Genomic DNA, 22,583 nt, shown 5'->3' on the forward strand with positions numbered 1-22,583 from the left:
GCGTTGGCTTAGCTTGCAGGTCCATGGAGGATAATCACAATTGATGAATGAACAAATAGCTGTAGCAAGAACTCTTTGGTCTCAAGCATCATGGGAAGTAACTTAATCAGACCCAAATGAAAGAGGTGTGGGCTGAAGCCAACTTGCCTGTAACTGCTAAGTGTATTTGGCAAAAGAGATCTGGAGATTGCTGTGTTACATGCCAGCTCCCCAAAACTGGCTTCTTAAGTTTCTTCAGTGTGGGATCCAGTATGCCCTAATCAGGCATACCAGTACTCATAGGGAAACAGAAGTGTGAAGGAGCTGAGTGAGTATGTGAATGCATGACACCCAAACATAATTTTCCAGTTGGAGTAGGACTTTGCCCAGTTGTGTGATCATTATAGCTATTTATTTATCGCACTTGGAGGCTGTTTTTCTTCCTTTTTGATGGATATCACTAGGATGGAATGCATGCCAGTTTGCACTTCCTTTTCCCCACATGCATATATGCCCAACAGACCAGGACTGTTTTCATGGAGTGGCAAGAGAGATCAAACCGAGTGGTTCTTTTGATTTCGTGCTCAGGAATAATGTAGATGATAATTCAGAATGTGTAAGCTGTCATTTGAATCGGAAGCACAAGAAGCATTGAAATTGTTACAGTATTCTGGAGATTTTCAATCTGTCTTCATGAATTTGATGAAGTGGCTCATGAAAGCTCATGTCATAATAAGAGTATTAGTCCTGAAGGTGCCACAAGACTCTTTCAGCTTCAGTGAGCACGGTCAGCAATGAGTTTTTCAGCCTTGAGACGTCTCAGTTTCCATCTGTGCATGTGCAGTGTGTAGCTTTCTCTTCTCCAGGCTGTTTGCAAGGGAAGCATGTAGGTATTAAATTTAAACTTCAGGGGTTTTTTTTGACATTCCTTAAGGACTGTTTCAGAAGGCTTAGTCTGATGGGATCCGAGTACCATCTCCCCGCTCCAAACATAAAGAACTAAAAGTTTATTCATAACGTTTTCCATGATCTGTTTCCCAGATTTAGCTTTGCAAATAGTTTCCTTAAAAAAAAACACACACACACTTTGCTGTCTTGCAGCTCAATTTCCTGTAGCACCAGTTATGCTGAGAATCGCAGTCACAATATTATCTGCAAATTTCTGGTTTGTAACGTGCAAACTTAGCTGGGAGGGGGTAACAGAGGAAGGAGGGAGAAAGTTCCTTCCATTCAGAGAAGTAATTGTCCTGATGTGATGGATATTGCAGTTACCTGTCTGAGGCTGGAAAATCTCTAGCTCAGGGAAGTCTACAGCAGCATCACTTCATTACTATTCCCAGCAACTTTGTGGTGGGCAGCTGCTAAGTTGAGAGCTAATCAAGGCAGTGCCCTGCAATGCATTTTTGTGGTCACTATTCTAAGATAGGGCAGACCCGTGTGCTCATGATACAGTATAAAAGGTATTGAATTTAAACTTCAGAGTTGTGTCCCCTCTTACCAAATGTGGATGATTAGAGAAAAGGTGGCAGTGAAGCATAATCAGTCAATACCAGTTGAATTGCTTTGGCCTTAACTGACTTCACGTTGTGGGACATCTTACATTTATTTCCAGTTAATGTGTTTTCTGTACCCTTTTCAAGTAAAGAATTTCTATCTCTCGCCTGGTTTTAGAGGAATAATAAAGACATTGGCTGGGCTTTGTTTTATCTGGGGGAGAAAGAACTTTATTACTCAGAGAAAGGGAGCAACCTGATGCCAGCACCATTTTGAATGCCTGCTCAGCAGCTGACATGAACAGGATTAAACATCATGGTCTGATATATTTGTTTTCCCCCACACCCTCCTTATACATTTAAAAAAATTATAACATTTTGACCAATAAAGAGTTTGGGCAAACTTGACAGCCTGCACCAGTCACTGAATGTAACTATCCATTCATTGAATTTAACTATCCGAAGATATCCAGATTTGGTTAGTATTCATAAAAGGATTATGTTTTGGAGTTTGGATGCTTTTTCTTAGTCATCTTTTCCTTGAAAGTCCCTCAAACCTTCATCTTTTCCTCTTACGGAAGTTGTTCCAAACTGGTGCTGCACCTTCCCATCACAGATATTCTTAGAATTGCACATGGCAATTGTGAGGTACCCTTTAGTGAGTCCACTGATTTTCTGTATCTGTGGAGAAAATCATAAAGGGGTGGTAGGCAGCTGGAGATGGCCTTGAATAGCTTTCCTTTTCAAAAGCAGAAAAAATAGAAAAAGAGTTTTCAATATAAAATTTAGGAGCAATCAAAATAAAACAACATTTAAAATTATCCAGTTTGCCCCAGGTTTTGTGCAGAAGAATAAGCATATAGAATCATAGAATAATAGAATTGAAAGGAACCTCTGGGTACGATCTGTCAACCAGTTATTGATCCTCCTGACTGAATTAGGATCCATACTGCATTTTACCAACTTGTGAACAAGAATATCATGTGGAACCTTGTCAAATGCTTTACTGAAATCCAGATAAACTATATCCACAGCATTCCTCTGATCCAGCAAGGTAATCACTTTCTCGAAAAAAGAGAAAGATATAAAGTTGGTCTGACATGACTTGTTCTTGCGAAACCCATGCGGAGTCTTAGAAATCACAGCTCTCAGTTCCAGCTGCTCAAGGACCAAGTGTTTGATGATTTGTTCCAAAATTTTGCCAGCTACAGATGTCATGCTGATGGGTCGATAGGTACCCGGATCCTCCTTTTCCCTTTTCTTGAAGATGGGGACAACATTTGCCAGCCTCCAATCATCTGGCACCTCATCTGTTTTCAAAGAAGTGTTGAGTTCTTTTAGTACCCTTGGATGCAATTCATCTGGCCCAGAAGACTTTGTTTCATTTAAGAAACTAGGTGTTTGTGGACTGTCCCAACAGTGATCCATCATTCCCATCCCCCGTGTTGTGTTACATTTTTGCCACATTGAGCACTATTTCCCTCACAAGAGAAGACTGAGGAAAATTAGGAGTTAAGCAGTTCATCACTCTCTTTGTCATCCTTATCCATGGTTCCTCTATATGACCGTTTACGCACTGGTGATTTCATGCTCAGCTGCAGGTTGGAGTTTTAGTCATGGCAGGTTGCTCCACCTCTTCCTGTATCCACACGGGGGAGCATTTGGCCCAGTGTACCTCATTCACACCCAATTTGTGTTCCTGCATGGGAGCTGGGGCAGTGAAGTTCCCAGTGCGTAAACAGTCTATATTTGTGAAACAGCCTGGGGGGTGGAACGTGTCCGGCTGTCCGAGTTGGAATAGGGCCGCTGACTGCACCCTGATTGGCCCTGCCCCTATGGCTCCTGCCCTCCCTCCCTGGACGCTAGCCACATTCCTCTCAGAAGCACAGAGAGAGACACACAGAGCCCTACCAGAATGAACACGAGATTTCATTCCCTCCTATCGCTCCTGCTGCATGGGAGGCAGAGAGAGACACAGAGAGAGCCACCCCAAGCTCCTCACCAGCCCTGCTTCCCTTCTAAGAATGAGCCCTCATTACCTGCTATGCCTCCTGCTGCAAGATACACCGAGAGAAACGCAGTGAGAGATCTACAGAGAGAGATCTGCACCTCCCCGTATCCCCTGGGTCCTAGCGCCCATTTTATTCCTGGTTGCAATGGGCTAGTCTGTTATAATTTCACTTTCTTGTCCTCGCAGTGGTCCTACCATGTCCCTACTCTTTTCTTACATGATATAATTATCAGTTAGTGAAAAGTGCCTCTGAATGTAGAGTTGCATGGGGGATCATTAGTTGAAAGGTTTTGTGAACACAGTTGCTTGGAAAAGTGCCATCTGAAAAGATTTCAGGGCTGCAGGAGCTGCCTGTTACAGATTGGTGGGAAACTGGCATGCAGCACTAATGAGTTTAGAGAGTGAATGAAGTCCCCTTGGTTACTTAAAATAAAACAAAGCATGATCAGAGATAGGATGATCCTGCATTTAAAGGTGTAAGTCCAGCTCTGTAGCTAGCCTTCCATTGTGACTTTCCATTCTATATTGGGAATTAAAAGTCCTAAAGCTTCTTAAAACAGCATCTTTTAGTTCCATTTTAGTGTTTTCCCTTCTTCTTTGATTGATTTAGGGATGGAATATTAATAAACCATTATTTTGTTTTCAGTTATAGAACTGAGCAATAGTTATCCAGTTTTGGATCTCTTCATGTATGTATTGTCCTTGGAAATTTTGCTCATTGTTGCTGCTTCTGGCCATTGATTGATTGAGCAATCTACTGAGCAATTGATAGAGCGATCAATTTATCTGGAAAAAATTTATGCCAGTTCTCCGGAGAACTGCTTGAAACTCACTGAGTTAAAACGATTCAGTAAAATAATAAAAAACAGCAGCAGAATATCTTTCATGTGATATACTATGTTCAAAAGTTAGCCCTCTAGCCCTTAGTCATTCAAATTGTGCAAAATACTACCAGAAAGTCATAGATATAATAAATACTAGCATTACATAGTATCAGATTCTTAATCCATTTCTTCACATAGCATACCATACTCTTCAAGAGTCCTACACTAGAATTCAGATAAGTAACTGAGTTTCGTATACCACTTTTCATCTAGTGATTATTAATGAATGCAGTTGTTCTAATAGATATGTGGATTTTCTCAATTGGCATGAGCTTGCCTATTTATATCAGAAGCAACATATGTTTGTATTGGGTTTCCCAGTCAGTCTTGTCCTGTTTTGTTATTTGTGTAAGGAAAGGGAAGAATTTTAATTAGCTGAAAGTTTTAATTTAATGAAAGGAAATCTATGTGGATACAATATTTCATATTTACATTTCCTGCCTTCACTAAAAGATAATTTAAAGAACACTACCATAAAAATTATTTTGCAATTCAGTTGATGTGCGTTCTGCTGATTAGAAGAAAACCACTGATGTTTAAATGTGGTGGCCCCTTGTAATGAGGGAAGCTGGCTGTGATGCAGTAGGTTTTAATTGTGCCAATTTTTTTTTAGGACGACCTTTCCTTGATATTTGCATTATGTGCTAAATTCTGCATGTCACAGGAACACATGCCATGAGGTATATCCATGGGTGCTTGTATATAAAAAATTAGAATAAAAATTACCAGTAATTCTCACTAATAGTCACTCTGCTATTGAAGCCCATGACCAGGAGTCACAAGAAGTTGAGAAGATGAATCATTTTCTTTGTCTGTCCATCTGGAAGTTGACTGGAAGAATCCAAGGAAAAGCTTCTGGATTTGTAAAAGTTAGACACATCTTAAAACATATGAATGACTTCCCTTGCTGACAGGATTTAGTTAAAGCTCATTATGGAGAAAGGTGCTATGAGAAAATTTTATAGAGTGAATGCTCCTTATAAACTATATGTTAAAGTTCATATAGTTTTCATTTAATCCATCAGTACCGCCTGCAGCAGAAAGTACATTTCATGGTATATTCTAGGAGGGGGATAACCTCCCAAAATGAGAAACATGTGCCTTTTTCTTTTCTTTTCTGCTGTTTCTTTACTTCTTCTCTGGTATTTTAAGGACTTTTGTACAATTCACAAAATTAGATCTGCGGTGGCAAAATATTCCATTACTACATAGTGACACTTTTACAGGTGTTTAAAGAATTGCTAAAATGTTGTAAAGGGTGTTTTCTGAGGAAGCTACCTTGAATCTATTCTGAGGAAGCTGTTGAGCAAGCGTGTTGAGATGGTGAGTATATCCAGTAGCAAATGCACAGCAAATTCCAGCTGCAGGCTGTTGAAGCACTCTGTGTTCCCATTATAATATTAATATGAGCATATGTTTACTGAACATGACCCACACCCCTGTTTAGCTCCCATGGGAAGGTGATGACTCGGGTTTCAGGATGAGACAAAACATTCTGCTAATCAGGGTGCCAGGCACAGGACAAGCAAACTAAGGTGAAGGGAGTTCTCCCCACTGCATGTTGTGGGAAGCAGAGGTAATAAAGAGGCACATGGCCTTGAGTGAGAGGAACCAGCATAGCATAGACCAGACAAAATGGACAGCTTCATACATCAATCACTGAAACCAATTAAACTCATGGCAGAATACCCAGGATTCTGACATCCTGCCCCTCCAAGCAAACCCCCCTTTCACCTTCAGCCCCCACCTTGGGGGAGCTGGCTTCTGCAGAAATTCCTCATGAAAAGCCCAAACCAATCTGGGGGTCCACACATTCCCAGCCTGTACTCACTACTTTTCCCACATCAGAAATTCTTTTGAGTCCACTAAGGAAGCCTGCCTGGCCTCAACCAGGGCCAGGGCCTTTTCGGTCCTGGCCCCGACCTGGTGGAATGAGCTCCCGGAAGAGCTGAGGGCCCTGCGGGAATTACCAGCATTCCGCAGGGCCTGTAAGATGGAGCTCTTCCACCAGGCTTATGATGAGGCTGTGCGGTGAGGAGGATCAGGCCCCCCCTCACAAACTGGCGGTAGTGAGTGTTAGCTTCCCTCTACCTCCCGCAGTTGAGGATGCGGAGACTCGATGATTAGGATTATGCCAACACTTGTTGTTTTTATTGTCGACCAATTGGTTGTTAATTACTGTATTTTTTATTGTTATTGCTATGGATTTTAGGGGATGGGGTTTTATGTGAGCCGCCTCGAGCCTTTGGGGGGAGGCGGGATATAAATAATAATAATAATAATAATAATAATAATAATAATAATAATAATAATAAGTATTGAAGTCTGCCATGATTCCAGCAGGAATGAAATATTTGTTGAACTTCATAGTGCGTTTGCTTATCCATGAAGACAGGGATGGGGGTTGCAGGGGCGGGATGCCACTGGTCCAGCGTGGGGGCATTCTGCAATAGACTGGAATGAAGCACAGAGTGGACATTTTTATAAGTCTTGGGCACATTATTATACACAAACACAGCCAGAGGAAGCAATGACACCCAGTCTGTTGTTGATAGTTGGTAAAGCAGCGCAAATATTGTTCTAACACCTGATTAATCCTCTCAGTTTGACTGTTGGACTTGGGATGATAGCCCGAAGTCAGCACCTGTTTTACCCCCAGCATTTTTAGCAATTCCCTCCAGAATTTCGCAATTAACTGTGGCCCCGATCAGAAAGACAGTGTGTTGGCAAACCATGCAATTTATATATATGTTGGATAAACAGGGCAGCCAGCTTCGGGGCCGAGGGTATGGTGGCACACGGGATGAATGAGCCTGTTTTGAAAATGCATCCACTACTACACAAATCACAGTGTTGGTCTTAAAGGTGCTACTGGACTCTGATTATATTGTGCTACTTCATACCAACACAGCTGCTCATTTGAATCTATCTTTATGGAAGGCACCACATTTAGCCGCTTAGAATGAAACTCCATCAACCTTACAAAGAAACTTGCACAGGTACAGACTGATATTTCCTTTCTTACTAAATGCAAATGCCTGGACATTATACCTAAATGACTGAGGATTAAGAATCCGCTGCAATCCACTTACCCTATGCACTATGCAGAAAAGCTTTGTGCCAGTTTCTCTAAGAAACTACTCAGACATCTGATCAGTGTTCTGTACTGCAAACAGAAGCATTACTAACCAAGATGGCGACAGAGCAGTAGCAGCGTTGTTAGAGGCTCTCCAATGTACAAACAGAAGCTGCTCAAGGAGAAACTTTCGGAACTGGACAAGGAATCTATCCTCTTGGCAAGAATTCCACAAAAAAAGACAAGCCATCTACAACTCTCAGTTGGATTTACTGAAAGAACAAAAGCTTTAAAAACTTTTCAGTCTACAGGTGGATGTTACTAAGAACAAGAACTCCTCCAGCAATATTGTCAATCTGTTACAGCACAGACTCAGTCCTGCAGAGCATTCAGTTCTTTCACATGGACTATCATTCTGCCCAAGCAAATCCACAGCAATGGTTCAGTTCTGTGGAGACCTTGAGGCATTCTTCTGACATCTACTCCTAAAGGAATTCTTTCAACACACGCGTGAACAAAACAAGCAAGAACAGACAGCATCTACACACCATTCCATCACAGAAACCACTGGAGAACAAGTACCATCCCTCCAGTCCACCAAAGAACAGGATGCTGACCACCACATCCCAACAAAACAACGCTACAAGAAAAGAGACTCCACATGGACTCCCCCAGATGGTCATAATGCCACACTGGACCTCTACATAGAATGCTTCTGCCGCAGGGTCCAAACTGATGTGATCAACAAACAACATCACACACAGCAGAATATCATCATAGACTTGTTTGTTTTAAAAGTACTACTGGACTCTACTTCAGGCCAACACGGCTACCCATTTGAATCTGTTCCTATGGCAGTTTAGCATTTCTGTTTGCTGAAAAAGGAGAACAGTTTTTGCTGATTCTTCTGCTTAAGGTTTCCAGTTAGCACTTGCACTGTTTATTTTGTCTCATTGGTGTCTTTGGTCAAACATATTTTTGCTGGGAAGGTGTTCTGTAAAAATTGATAAAAGAGATTGTAGTGGGATGAGTGTGTGCCAGGCAAACAATAATGTTTCTATCATAATTTATATCTTTGAACTTCTGAAGTCCTTTGTGATCAGATCTTGATGAGATTTTGCCCCACACATTAATATAATCAGAAGAAACTCTGCTTCTGTTGCCACCGCCACCACTGGTGCTTGTGGAAGGTTGTGTGTGTGTGTGTGTGTGTGTTGCTGCCTATGTTGTGGAACTTCCTCCCAAGTGAGGTCAAATACAACTTTAAAACAAAAGTATTAACATTTAGAATGGTATTTTGTCATACTTTAAAATATAGCTCTATAATACCATTTTATTTGTTTCATTTTAAACCACTTTAAGCTAGAAAAGTTGGATTTATATAAACTAAATACATAATGACTCTTTCAGCTTTATTTTGGTGGGGAAAATCTATTATCTGTCAGCAGTTTCTGACAAAGGACCTATTCAGAATGACAAGACTTAAAATGCTAATGTAATAATGTGTTCAGGTAAAGGGCAAGTTACATTCTTTATGCCAAGATTTTAATATGTCCGAAGAATCTTGAAGAAGGTCCTCTTAGGATGGGTGACATCTTAGTACTCTTTGATAAATTGATTATGTATCATGGGGGCCTGGCCACCAGGGTACGAAGTCTGGCAAGAACCATGCTGCTGTTGGATGCTCAGGAGATGGCAGTGTTTAACTGCCAAAAAGGTTTTCTACCTGGTAATGTTTGTTTTCTGGGTAGCCATAGAATCTTCCTTTCCCTAGTGGGAATCTTAGCAGAGCATTAATGCAAATTAAATTTGTAATAATATTAAGAATAAGTAATATAATGCAAACACAATTTATACTGAGACCTATTTGGAGAAGGGCGGTCTAAAAATTAAATAATAATAATAATAATACTGAATGGATCAACATTTAGTGTCACTTTCTTCTGTTTTCCGGGCTGAATCCTTTTAATGCTTCTTGATTAACAAAATTAACATAATTTCTTCTGTCCGATGTTATGATAATACCATATTTCAAGACCCACGTTTTTCATCCCACTGTGTATAAAATCTCACTGGTAGATTTTCAAAATTCCACACCATATAACCTTGCCATATTTTACCCATTTCAAGGAAGCAGTCCTAAACAGAATTGCATCCTTCTAATCTAAATCCATTGAAGTAAATGGGCTTGAAAGGATTAACTCTCTAGGGTGTCCTTGGATATTTGTAATTTCTGCAGTATTCAGTATGTATACAAAATAATGAAACCATCCAGAATGCATATTACAGATCCAGTTTTAGGTTTTTTTAAAAATATTATATTGCATGCTTACATTTAGATGTACTTTGAGGGTGTTACTGAAGTTATTAGTGCCTTTCCAAGACGAAAACGCTTTTTAGGTTTCGGACCATTCAAAGGGAAATCAGGGAATATTTTGAAATATTGTTTCTCAAGGTTAGACTTCCTCATAATGTTGGATATTTCTAAAATTAAGCAGCAAGGATAAGAGCAGCACCTTCTCAGAAGACTTCAGTAGATGGGAGGTTAGCAGTCATTTTGCGATCTAAATAAATCAATGTTTTGGGATCAGGTTGTGTTTTTTGTTCACTGGTGAATGCCTTAACTGCAAGCAATTCATGTCAATTTCATTGCCTATTTCTGGGCACAATTCCTGCATCTTTAATATATTGTTTTGTTAAATCCATGAGATGATTTGGGGAACAGTTTACACAGATTGTTATGCATCTGTAAAAGAGGGAGGGGAGAGACAGGTACATATTCTAATTTTACCAGTAATAACATATGGTTTTATGTTCATTCTTCAATTCTTCTAAAAGTTTTGGCATTAATTAACATGAGAGAAAAAAAAACATCCTTCAAAAGTCATCACAGGCTGAGAGCAGTAACATGAGCTTGATGTATTAGTATGTGTTGTGTTACACTGTATAAACATATACATTCTCAAAATACGGTTGTAGCATTTCTCCAAATTGTAATCCATCAAAAATGATATGTTTCTTCCCCCTTCTGAAAAATGAACCGTTAGCATTTTTGGCTGCCTTCCCATGATTGGGGATGGGGGGAGGCAGAGATTGCTGCTTCAGGTTTTCAAACTAGTTCTTGATTCTTGTCAGTTGTTTAAATAACTCTCCCTCTCTCTTTCCATTCTCCCCTAAGATGTTGAACAACTTGTTTCTAAAGCTATATGGATATATTTGGACTGTCACATATTTGAGGGTTGATGTTGCTTTATATCCAAGCCTATCTGCAAGCTGTCACATCCTTGTGATGCAGATGTTGTGAATTTGTCAACACTATGCTAAGTCAATATTGCCGTGGATGATACTGCTTCAAACTGAAGAGGTACAATCGCTGTTACCATGACTCTTCCTCCTACCCTGGAATTTTTGTTATAAAATGTCACATCCTGAATTAGCCATGTTATCCATCATTGATATATGATATATATCATAGATATATAACATGGATCCTTTTCTGATGTTTCGTTTGGGGGAATGTATTTATGCATAGTAATAGACTCTGCTACTCATAATCCTCCTGACGCCTGTGGTGTCAATGAATAGTGCATCATGCATAACTACTTGTCCACAAATGCATATCCTCAAAATTCCAGCATCCAGTACTGGTGGAAAAATTTGTACATTTATCTATTAATACAAAATTACAATTACACTTATCTTAATGACCGTATGTCGCACATGATCCCTTTATGTGTGGTTGGTGCATCCAAACTGAATGACTTTACTCTGGTTTGGCCTCACTTAGAGTACTGTGTTCAGTTTTGGGCACCCCAGTTGAAGAGGGATGCAGACAAGCTGGAGCGGGTCCAGAGGAGGGCAACAAAGATGGTGAGGGGTTTGGAGACAAAGACGTATGAAGAAAAGTTGGGGGAGCTTGGTCTATTTAGCCTAGAGAGGAGATGACTGAGAGGAGATCTGATAACCATCTTCAAGTATTTAAAAGGCTGCCATATAGAGGATGAAGCAGAGTTGTTCTATCTTGCCCCAGAGGGACAGACCAGAACGAATGGGATGAAATTAATTCAAAAGAAATTCCATCTAAACATCCGGAAGAAGTTCCTGACAGAGCGGTTTCTCAGTGGAACAGGCTTCCTCGGGAGGTGGTGGGTTCTCCATCTTTGGAAATTTTTAAACAGAGGCTAGATAGCCATCTGACGGAGAGGCTGATTCTGTGAAGGCAAAGGGTGGCAGATTACAGTAGATGAGCAATTACAGTAGATGAGGAGATTACAGCAGATTACAGTAGATGAGGAGGACCCTTCCAACTCCTATGATTCTATGACTGGCTAGGTCTTTGGTAACATCTTGAAGCCTAAGGTGGTGTTCTGTCTGTTTAGCAGCAGCTTCTCCAATGGAATAGCTGTTCTTTCTTTGGAAAATGTTATGTTCTGTGTTATGTAATTCTACACAACCAATATATAGAGAGTTAAACAAACCTTCCTGCAAAAACGTAATCTATTCATCTATTAAAGTGAATATATTACAGAAAAAGGAAATGTATCCTGATCTTCTACCTTTTTCTATACTCATTTAGCCTCCTTCTCTTAGTTATGCCTTCATGTATCAAACCAAATATTTTCTCTCTACCAGTGTGCTGACAGCTATTAAATATCTGTAAACTACAATTCTTCAAGTTCCTAAATCTACAAACATACACATATTCCTTCCTCATAAATTAGTTCCTATAATTCCATATGAACGGCAGGGGAAACCGCCATTTTGTTTGGGTCTGCCAACAGTGATCCCAGTTTAACCAGTACATTTGAAAAATTGTAACTGGAAAATGTCTTTGGATCAAACTAGACAAGACACTGAGAAATCCAGGAATCTTAGACTGCCAGTTCCTGAAACAGTATGTCACACTGGGAAGCACAAAACTCATTCTTGCTCTCAGACAAATTTTTTTAGTGTAACTGCAAAAAGAAGAGCCTGTGAAACTGCTTCTGCATGGGGGGGGGAAGAAGGCAGGGTTGGTGCTTGTACGGCAGCGAGGCTAATTCCCACTTCCACATGACATTGGTGCCACCACAGCCTGGGCCTGGTGTGCTTTAGGGCAGGGGTAGTCAACCTGTGGTCCTCCAGATGTTCATGGACTACAATTCCCATGAGCCCCTGCCAGAATTTGCTGGCAGGGGCTCATGGGAATTGTAGTCCATGAACATCTGGAGGACCACAGGTTGACTACCCCTGCTTTAGGGCCTCTGTTGCCCTGGGGCAAGGGAACATCTTTTCTGAAATATTTTTGCAGGAGTCCTTTTGGCATGTGGAATCCTTGTTGAGATATTGTTGGCTGTGTTTCATGGAGCATCAATTTTTATAAATTTCACAAATAGATCAAGAGCATGTGCTCAATTCATTTACATTTCAGAAAAGTTTAATTCAGGGTGTTGAAAGTTTAAACAGACTCTTTGTCTATAAGAAGAGGTCTAGTAAATCAGCAATCATGAGACTGAGCACCCAAATGCTCTTTACATTGGCTGGACAGTCTGCATATCAGTAACAGTGTTTTGGGGAAGATTCTCCCTGGACAGAAGTGTGTTCCAGCACTGTTCTTTGGCACAGGTTGTAAGTTTCTTGTTTGTGAAGTTTTTTGTAAAAAATGTTCTGAAGAGCTAAATGTGTTAATGAGAAATGAGATGGCGAAACCTTTGTTATGACGCCTATGGGCAGAGTCTGCACTTACTTTGTTTATTCCATTGTCAATCCTGTTGAATTCAGATCACTTTGAACTAGAGTCTTCCTCTCCCCCCTCCTCCCCATTGAAACAGGATAGTCTTCAGCACGTGGTTAGGGAGGCTCAGAAGGGAGGGGGGCTCTTTCTTTCTTTTCTTGAAGCCTCTTTCTTTTCTTGAAGGGGGGGGAGAAGCCAAGCAGGGAGCCTCTTTCTTTTCTTGAAGGGGGGGGGGAGAGGATTGAAAAAGGCAGAGGACAGAGGAAAAATCCAGGACCGACAGAAGTTGAGAGAAGTTAGGGGCTTCTCCTTTAAGGCAAGCGTGTCACATGACCAGGTGTAGCCTATCAGAGGTTCTCTACCACGGAGCTTTCTTTATTCAGGATTTTCAGCACTCGAAGATATCGCACAATAAAGGTAGGGTCACTCCGGATCAATCCTTCTTGCTGCAGAAGGAAAATTTAAATCGCTCCAAATCCAAACAGAAATCGCATTCTGTGTAGAGGGCAGGGACTGAATCGATCTGGGGTTGGAATAAAAGCTCCGTGCAGTTTACATCATGGTCTCTATCCGGGATATAAAATCTTTAATCTGAACATGACAGCCTTTGTAAACAGATATAATGAACTGGATCAATTTCTCCATTGTACGAGTTTATTGATATTGCTAAAACCTTAAACCTAGATTTGTCACTGACTATAGTTATAGCTGTGTTCTTTGATTGACCAGGTATGTTTTGGGACAGCAGTTAATGTTTGAACAGCTGAATTAGGTAAAATTTAAAGGTCAAATTGACATACAACATCTGTAGAGTAGAGGTATTTTAAAAGCATCTTCAGTACATTCAGCACTTTTCTGTTCCAAGGCAAGCTCTGAAAAACCATTTTGTTATGAAGGGTTCCTATTGATTAGTACTTGGGGAACATTTGCAATCATGTTTATATTGGGGTTTTTTTGCAACATATAAATGAATACATACATGACACCTTTTACTGGTTCTCCCACTTAAGCACCAGTCTGAACCAGTTCCTTCCCTATAGTGGTTCTCACCTTATGGAACAGGTGGCATGAGAAGGTGAGTGGGGGCCCATCATGAAAAGGCTGTATTGAAAAGGCTAGATATCAGGAAAAAGTTTTTCACAGTCAGAGTAGTTCAGCAGTGGAATAGGCTGCCTACGGAGGTGGTGAGCTCCCCCTCACTGGCAGTCTTCAAGCAAAGGTTGGATACACACTTTTCTTGGATGCTTTAGGATGCTTAGGGCTGATCCTGCGTTGAGCAGGGGGTTGGACTAGATGGCCTGTATGGCCCCTTCCAACTCTATGATTCTGTGATTCTGTGATTCTATGAATGCCTCATTTCAAGAGCTTTTAATACAAATTAAGCAATGGATATTTTCATGTGTGTGTGTGTGGGGGGGGCGTAACTTGCTTTAAGCCACAGGTTAAGGAAGTAGCATTAAAATTAATAAAAATTAATGTAGATTTTATTTTATACAATTTATATTATTTTTTACACAGAGGTTGATACTAATTCAGCACACGACTTCATTCTAGGAACAGCTGTGATGTATTTTGGAAGCTCTCATTTTGGGTGAAAACCTTGTTATGGGTACTCTTAAAAACTTTTTACCCAAAGTAGTAGGGACAAAGCAAGTATTACATAAATATCGATGTAAAGTTTTGGAAATTATTTTCTGAAAGAGACTTGATGTGTTTTATCAAGGAAACCACAGCACACACATGACATACGAATTTCCAAGGCTGTTTGAGAACAGGTATATCCATTTTAAATTAATGTCTAAGTTAGATAGGAGCACTTCTAAGCATGTCTACTCATAAGTAGTTTCTCTATCATCCAATGGGGTATACTCTGAGGAGGCTATCTTTTGGGTTGCAGCTGATGTATACAAAGAGAAAGAAATAAGAAGATAAGTATATTTGGGGAGTGGGGGAGGAACACACCATATGTAGCAGCTTCACTTGAGCATTTAGGCAGCCTTTTATAAGTCTTGTCCAGGGAAGAAAGAATAGAACACTAGTGAAGAAAATTGTTCAAGACAGTTCAATAAAAATATATGGACTTTCAAATGTAAAATGTGTCCTGCTGTGAAACAAAGATATAGATACAATGGCTATGTTCCTATGCTGTGGTCTCCATATGGAAGACAATAAAATGGGCAGATTATGTTGGCTGTTCAAGATGACATGCTTATGAATTGCAGGGAATTGAACAGCTTGAAAAATTAACTGTTTATTTCTGTGCTTTAAAAATTCTCCATTGGGCAAGGGCCATGACCTATCTGGTTGGGGATTCTGGAGGGCGAGGTTGTATACTGTCTAGACCACTGCAGGCAATAAACAAATGGATATTATTCATCACATGTAAGTAGTTATTTCCTCAATATACATGATAGACCTCAACTCTTACGCCCGTCCAGACTTTCCAGGAAAGCAAAATGTGATGAATTTCTGGTTCATCCGCAAGTAAGGGAATATTCTAATTCCAGAACGTGATTATATCCAATTGACCCCCAAGTCCCCCCCCTTATTACGACTGACACTAATCTGCCTAACCCATTGGGTCCCAGGAAGAGTTGAGCTGAGGCTCTTGCAATTCCACATTTTCTAATGTTATTGTTGTGATCATGTTAAGTTATTGTTGTTATAATGTTATTAATGTTATCACCGGTTACCATATGTTATCTGTATCTTTTCCTGGTCCCTGCACTGAGCCTTTGGGGAGGGCGGCATATAAATAAATAAACAAACAAATAAACAAACAAACAAACAAACAAATGAATAAATAAATATTTTGCTGGAATGAGAGGGGATGGCTCAGTGGAAGAGCTTCTTCTTTGCCTGCAGAAGGTCCCAGGTTCAATCCCTAGCATTTCCAGTTAAAAGGATATGGTAGTAGGTAATGTGAAAGACCTCAGCCCAAGACCCTGGACAGCCCCTGCCAGTCTAAGTAGAGTAGACAGTACTGACTTTGATGGAACAAATGGCTGGTTCAGCACAAGGTAGCTTCATGTGTGTTTGCCACTCTTACAGGAGGAAAAGGAATTTAATATAAATTAATCCTGTGAAATTGGTTAGGCTGTGGACAAGTGAGTGACCTAATATCATTTCCAAGGAAAAATGTCAGTTCAGAATATGCTGAACTGAATAGAATATTTGTCTTATTGTTGTTGTTAGGTGTGAAGTCGTGTCTGACCCATCGCGACCCCATGGACAATGATCCTCCAGGCCAGTGGTCCCCAACCTTTTTTAGGCTGGGGACTGGCAGGGCATCGCGCATGTGTGGCCCAGCCGCGGCCCTGATTCCCTCTCCCCCCCTCCCGCAGTAAGAAGCTTCCCGGGCCGCAAGCTTGCGGCCTGGGAAGTTTTTTACTGCGGGGGGGGGGCGGGGAGAGGGAACCGCGGCCCGGCGTCATGGCCTTCACGGCCCGGCACCGGGCCGCAGCCCGCAGGTTGGGGACCACTGCTCCAGGCCTTCCTGTCCTCTACCATTCCCGGAGTCCATTTAAGTTTGCACTGACTGCTTCAGTGACTCCATCCAGCCACCTCATTCGCTCTCGTCCCCTTCTTCTTTTGCCCGCGATCGCTCCCAGCATTAGGCTCTTCTCCAGGGAGTCCTTCCTTCTCATGAGTTTCATCTTCAGGATCTGGCCTTCTAAGGAGCAATCAGGGCTGATCTCCTCTAAGACTGACCGATTTATTCGCCTTGCAGTCCAAGGGACTCCCAAGAGTCTTCTCCAGCACCAGAGTTCAAAAGTTTTTTGACGCTCGGCCTTCCTTATGGTCCAAATTTCACAGCTATACATTGCAACTGGGAAGACCATTGCCTTGACTAGATGCTCTTTTGTTGTCTCTGCTTTTTGGGATGCTGTCTAGATTTGCCATAGCTTTCCTCCCCAGGAGCAAGCGACTTAATTTCTTTGCTGCAGTCGCCATCTGTAGTGATCTTGGATCCCAGGAAAATAAAATCTGTCACTACCTCAATTTCCCTCCTATCTATTTGCCAGGAATTGAGAGGGCCGAGTCATTATCTCTCTGCAAACCATATCAAGTTGATCTGCATGTTTCCACAAACTGTCATAGAAATGAAGAGTAGCTGATAAAATGGCCACCATCAAGATGTAGGAGAAAAGTATACTCTAGTGCAGTGGTCCCCAACCTTTTTATCACTGGGGACCACTCAACACTTGACAATTTTACTGAGGCCCGGTGGGGGGGGGGCAGTTTACTCCTCTACTCTCAACCACTGCCCTAACGCTCTCTGATCGCTATGGTAATGTTTAAACATCCCTTCAAAATAAGATACAGACACGCCACAACAATGAACATAAGGAACATTTTATTTTCATGGAAATTTTAACTCATGACAATGACAAATCAATGGGAACCCTAAGCTTGTTTCTCTGCAATGAGATAGTCCCATCTGAGAGTGATGGGAGACAATGACACCCAAAGTGTGTTGTAAAGGGCCGGGGGGGTGAAGTAAAGGGCTGGGGGGGGGAGAAGGTGTCCTTCGGGACCCACCTCCAATTAGTCGACAGACCACATGTGGTCCGCGGCCCATAGGTTGGGGATCGCTACTCTACTGCTTCTGCTGCCTATCCATCCAGTGTCTCAGCACAGAGGTCACTAATGGGGGAAATTTCTAAGAAGCACAGGGAGAGGGCCTCAGAAGCCTTGAGGTATGCAAAGGATATCTGTGGGATGCTCATTGGATCCAACCCAGTGTTTCTATTGTCCTAGAAATTGTGATTGCTTGATTAAATTCCTGTTTGTTCTTGGCATAGCGAGGCAAAATGGGTGCTCTGAGGCTGTCACATTGGTTCCGGTGCATCATAAATGAAATATAAGCAAATCACAATGCTTTCTTGGCAGGTGAAAGATGGATGGAGTAAAGTAAAGGCTCTTGGGAACATACTGTAGTGTGCAGCATGGGATAATGTATACTGATTATATATACTGTTTGCATGGAAGAACAGGTGAGGCCTCTGTGGGCTGTCAAAACTCCAGTGAAATATGAACATGAATGGTACAGTGCTATTGTTATTGGTTCCTTTGCTTGCTGTTAGGTCAAGGCAGTAAGCTGGTGAGACTTCCTGGCTATTGAGGTTTGCATTTATTTTACAAATGGGTGTTTTTATAGCAAACATACATACAAAAAGTTGCATGAGATTTCTTTTGCAGCTGTTATAGCAGAATTCTAAGGGCACAGACACGATGAAGGCGGTGGTTCTTGGTCTGCCTGTAAAAAGCAAATTGCACATGTTGTCCTAATTCAGATTGGGACTGCAGGGGAAGGTGAATGAGGATTTAACCCTTCAACCCTGATCCTGGTTTCTCTAGTCATAACTAGGGGTGTGCAAAAATAAATAAATAAATAAATAAATAAATAAATAAATAAATAAATAAATAAATAAATAAATAAATAAATAAATAAACCACACACACAAACAAACACAAATTCAGTTTTTTTTAAAGATTTGGGTTGATTCAGCCTGAATCAATTTGGTATATGCTGAATCACCCCAATACCATTATCAGTATACAAATTTAATATAGGAATGACTGAATCAGTTTGGCTCAAAACAACTGCTAAGATTCACAAAGATTGGACCAGCAGATCCAATTCTATGAGTAGCCAAAGAAGGTGCCCCCATCCTCTTCCCCCCCCATCTTTAAAAGTGGGCTTGCTGTTATAATAACTCGCTAAGTGCTAAGTGGGCAGAGAGTGGATGTGGCCGCGCTGGGCCCTGACTTGCACTGGCCATGCCCACTCCCACCTGGAGAATCCGGGCGGAGGTTGTGCACTCTTCATGGGCAGGGGAGGGAAGGGGGATCTCCCCACTACCTCTGCCCACCTCTTTTACCCTTCCTGCAGCCTCCGCACCCCGCACTGGGGCATGAGCCAGCGGGAGCCAGCAAGGGGGAGAGGGTTTTTTCCCTTCCCCTTCAGGCCACTGCAGCAGCCGCCCTACATTGTGAACACTGGCCACTTTACTCGCAGATGCGCCTGGCTGCCAGAGCCACTGCATCTGCCACAGTTTGTGCCTCCACCCGCCCGCCGCCGTTGTCTGCCTGGGACCAACAGGTACTTATTGGATGTACAAGGACTACAGCAGCCTTTCTGGGGGAAAAACAGAGCAAGGCTTCACTGGGCGGGACCGTTACTGATTCCTTGGGCATAGGTTGGAGATAGAAAGTCTAAGACCTGTTGTCAGTGTTTCACCGCATCTGCTTTGCGCTTACTTTCAATGTCGAAAAGAGCACCCCAGGCTGGCCCATCATGCAAGGTACTTTCCTGCACTCCTGCCCGTGCCCCGCGCACAGGCCCCCATCCTGCTTTCCCCTCTGTCAGCCTCTCCTCCTCCACCGCCCTGTCCCCTTTGTTCGGTGGGGTGTGTCTGGGCACAATGGCCCCGGTTGCCCTTTAGAGCATCGAAGCTGCAGGGCAGTGGCCGGGTAGTCCCTCCCTCCTGTGGGTGTGTGTCAGCACTGGCGGCTGCTGCAGAAGGAGGCAGTGCCACCTGTGGCACCGATGCATGTTGTGTCCTTCCTGGGAAAGCTCCTCTACGTGACCATGGCGCTGATGCCGGCTCTTTGTCTGCTCCATGGAGTCTGTCTTCCCATGGCCTCAAAGTCAGGCCATGCCCACCACTCTGATATCATCCACAACTTCCGCAGTGAGACTAGGCAGGGGATATGGGAGGGACGGAAGGGAGGAAGGCACCAGACTCTCACAATCCCGCCTACCCCCCCCCCCCACACACACACCATGCTAGTGCCTGTTGTATCACCAACAATGGGCTTGAACTCTAGTTGGCAAAAATAGTTAGGCAGCAGTACAAACCCAGCAGAACATTCCAGAAAATCTCTGCGGTGAAAGTGAGGGAGGGCCAGCCCAGCAGCAGGACTAGTGCCACTTCAGCAGTGCAACCCACCTGGACCAAGTTCACACCAGAGAATCTCTGAAGTAGAAACTGAGGGGAGTGGGCATTTCTGCAAGAAACTATTGCAAAGTCCTAGAACCCATCAGCAAAACCTTTATTGGTTATTTTATTTATTCATTAGATTTTTATACCACCCTCCCCTACGCCTCAGGGTGGTTTACATATAACGTTGCAGGGTGATACATGGAACGACCTAAACATATAACATAGTCAAAAGTAACATCAACATCAATCCAATAGTGGTTCTAAATAAATAAAAATAAAACAACACAATTTCAGTGGTCTTGATAACAGGAACGGCAACATAGGTGAGGCCCCCAAAGAGGTTCAGACTGGTTCAGGCCATGGAGGTGATGTCTGAGATGGACCTGTGAATGTTGTTGGGTTTGATTGGTCTCAGGCAAATGCCTGGTGGAGGAGCTCCCTTTTGCAGGCCCTTAGTGGTACCCAGCAGCAGAACACTCGGCCCCATTGTTGCAAATGTCTGCTCAACAGGGCTGCAGCAGAGAACCACATTCCTGCACCCTCCTATACATAACTGGGTTCCCTGTGAGGTTATTAGCATTTGAAAGCGGGAAAGACACTCCCTCCCCCAATATACATCTTTCCCCCCTTTAAAATCCAAATAAGTGCTTTGGAGACAGTATTTTTGATTAGCAAAACTGAACAAAGTTTGAAAAGTTGAATCCTTTTTCCTCTTCCTACATTGCAGTTGGCTATGCATATAATTACTTTTTTACAGACTTGGAAATCCTAAATGGGGTTACTCTATATTAACAAGGATTGCAGGTTCAATACAATGTGGCCATCAGTGGGGGGAAAACAGATATTTGCGTTCCCCCCCCCATCTCCCACCAGCCTAGTCTGGTCTTAGAAAAGTTGATTCCTGGGGTCACTGATAGTAACATGGGTTGAGAGACTGCAGTGCAGTGATATGAGATCACCTCCTCCCCACTCTTCCACAAGTATATCTCAGCTGATGGAAGAGGCAGGAAGAGCAATTTCTGTCCCCTTCTCATTCATCATTTCCATGACTCAGATGGTTGCAATGTAGGAATCAATTTTTCAGGGTCAGAAAGGACTGCTGTGTGGAGCAAAATCCATGTCTACTAACTCCTTTGACTGATAGATTTCTGTATCCCACCCAGTGTCAAACAGTATTTTCAGACCACCCCACATTTTCAAACCACTTGAAAATAGTGTCAAAGAGTTTTGAATAATTACGAGGTACCATTTTTTTCACAGTATTACTCTCTCTCTCTCTCTCTCTCTCTCTCTCTCTCTGATTTTTAACCCACCACTATCTGGAGACTCATGGAATTAATTATTCCCAATGGAGTGTATTCATCCAAAGGGATGGCTTTCTAAATATATTGCTTGCTTGCTACGCAGGCTGAGTAACAAAGTAGGGTTGTACAAGCCAGCCACCGAAGTGGCTGTTCCTGCCCACAGCAGCCAGAGCCGCACTGTGGGGGTGGGTAGGCGTGGGTGTGGGTACACCAATCGACGCACACATGCAGGTGCAACACCTGCATGTGTGCGTCGACGGGCTCACTGGCACCTTCCCCCTGGTGCGGCGCTGGCTGCTACAGACAGGAATGGCCGCTTCGGCGGCCGAATGGCACAACCCTAAATCCGTTCAGCTTTTCTGTTAGTGGAAAAGTCAGGAGAGGCCTTCCTAAAGAGGCTGTACTGGGGATCATGAGCCCAGCATCCACAAAAAACCTGTGGGACAGGAGCTGTATTGGGCGAAATTCATTGAAAAAGACCAAATGCACTTTAACACTCTCAGTGAGTTTTGTTCTCTGCTTTTTTTTTTTTTAAGATGAGATGCAAGGAGTTAAAATAAATATTTATTATATGTATATGAATGTCCATAGGCCCATGAGAATTCTCTTCCATGTTTTTTCAAAGCAAAAGTAGCAAGATTTTTCAAATACAATCATTACCTTTGTCCAGGGAAACAGTAAAATTAGCCTTTGACATGGTTATACCCTGGCCATTCCCTCTTAGTTTCACTCCAGTTGAAGTAATGTCTCCATATGAGTGTTTTCATCACAAGCCAAGAAGAAATGATGAAACAGTTGATAACATGCATGGTGAAATGTATTAGATTTCCCTTTGTGCTTTATTTAAATCAACTATAAGGTTCAGTGAAATAAATATTGTGCAAGGCAGGTTGTAGGTAATTCTTTGCTGTGAATTAATCGTTGAGCATTTGATTGGGTGGGAAAGTCTAGATACAAAGATTAAGCTAAATACTGCCCCTTGAGAGCAGCTTAAACTTCTAGGAATAGCCCCTTACTATTCACAGTGATTCTAGGTTCTGCAGAGAAAAGGACCTCAGCTGGTTTTGGTACTCACAGCCTTGTAAAATGAGTGGATGAGGTGCCCTTTAAAGAAATGTATTCTGAAATATACAGTTGTTCTCATTGAAGAATTGGCCGGCTTTGGTTAATAAG

The 22,583-nt window shown here is 42.2% G+C and overlaps 1 protein-coding gene across 7 annotated transcripts in view; it reads left to right on the forward strand.

The window, feature by feature from the left end:
- Positions 1–22,583, forward strand: part of SUGCT (succinyl-CoA:glutarate-CoA transferase) — a 473,760-nt gene that overhangs the window by 286,967 nt on the left and 164,210 nt on the right. The window lies entirely within an intron of this gene.

This window comes from Paroedura picta, chromosome 11 (assembly GCF_049243985.1).
Source record: "Paroedura picta isolate Pp20150507F chromosome 11, Ppicta_v3.0, whole genome shotgun sequence".
In the NCBI taxonomy this organism is placed as follows: domain Eukaryota; kingdom Metazoa; phylum Chordata; class Lepidosauria; order Squamata; family Gekkonidae; genus Paroedura; species Paroedura picta.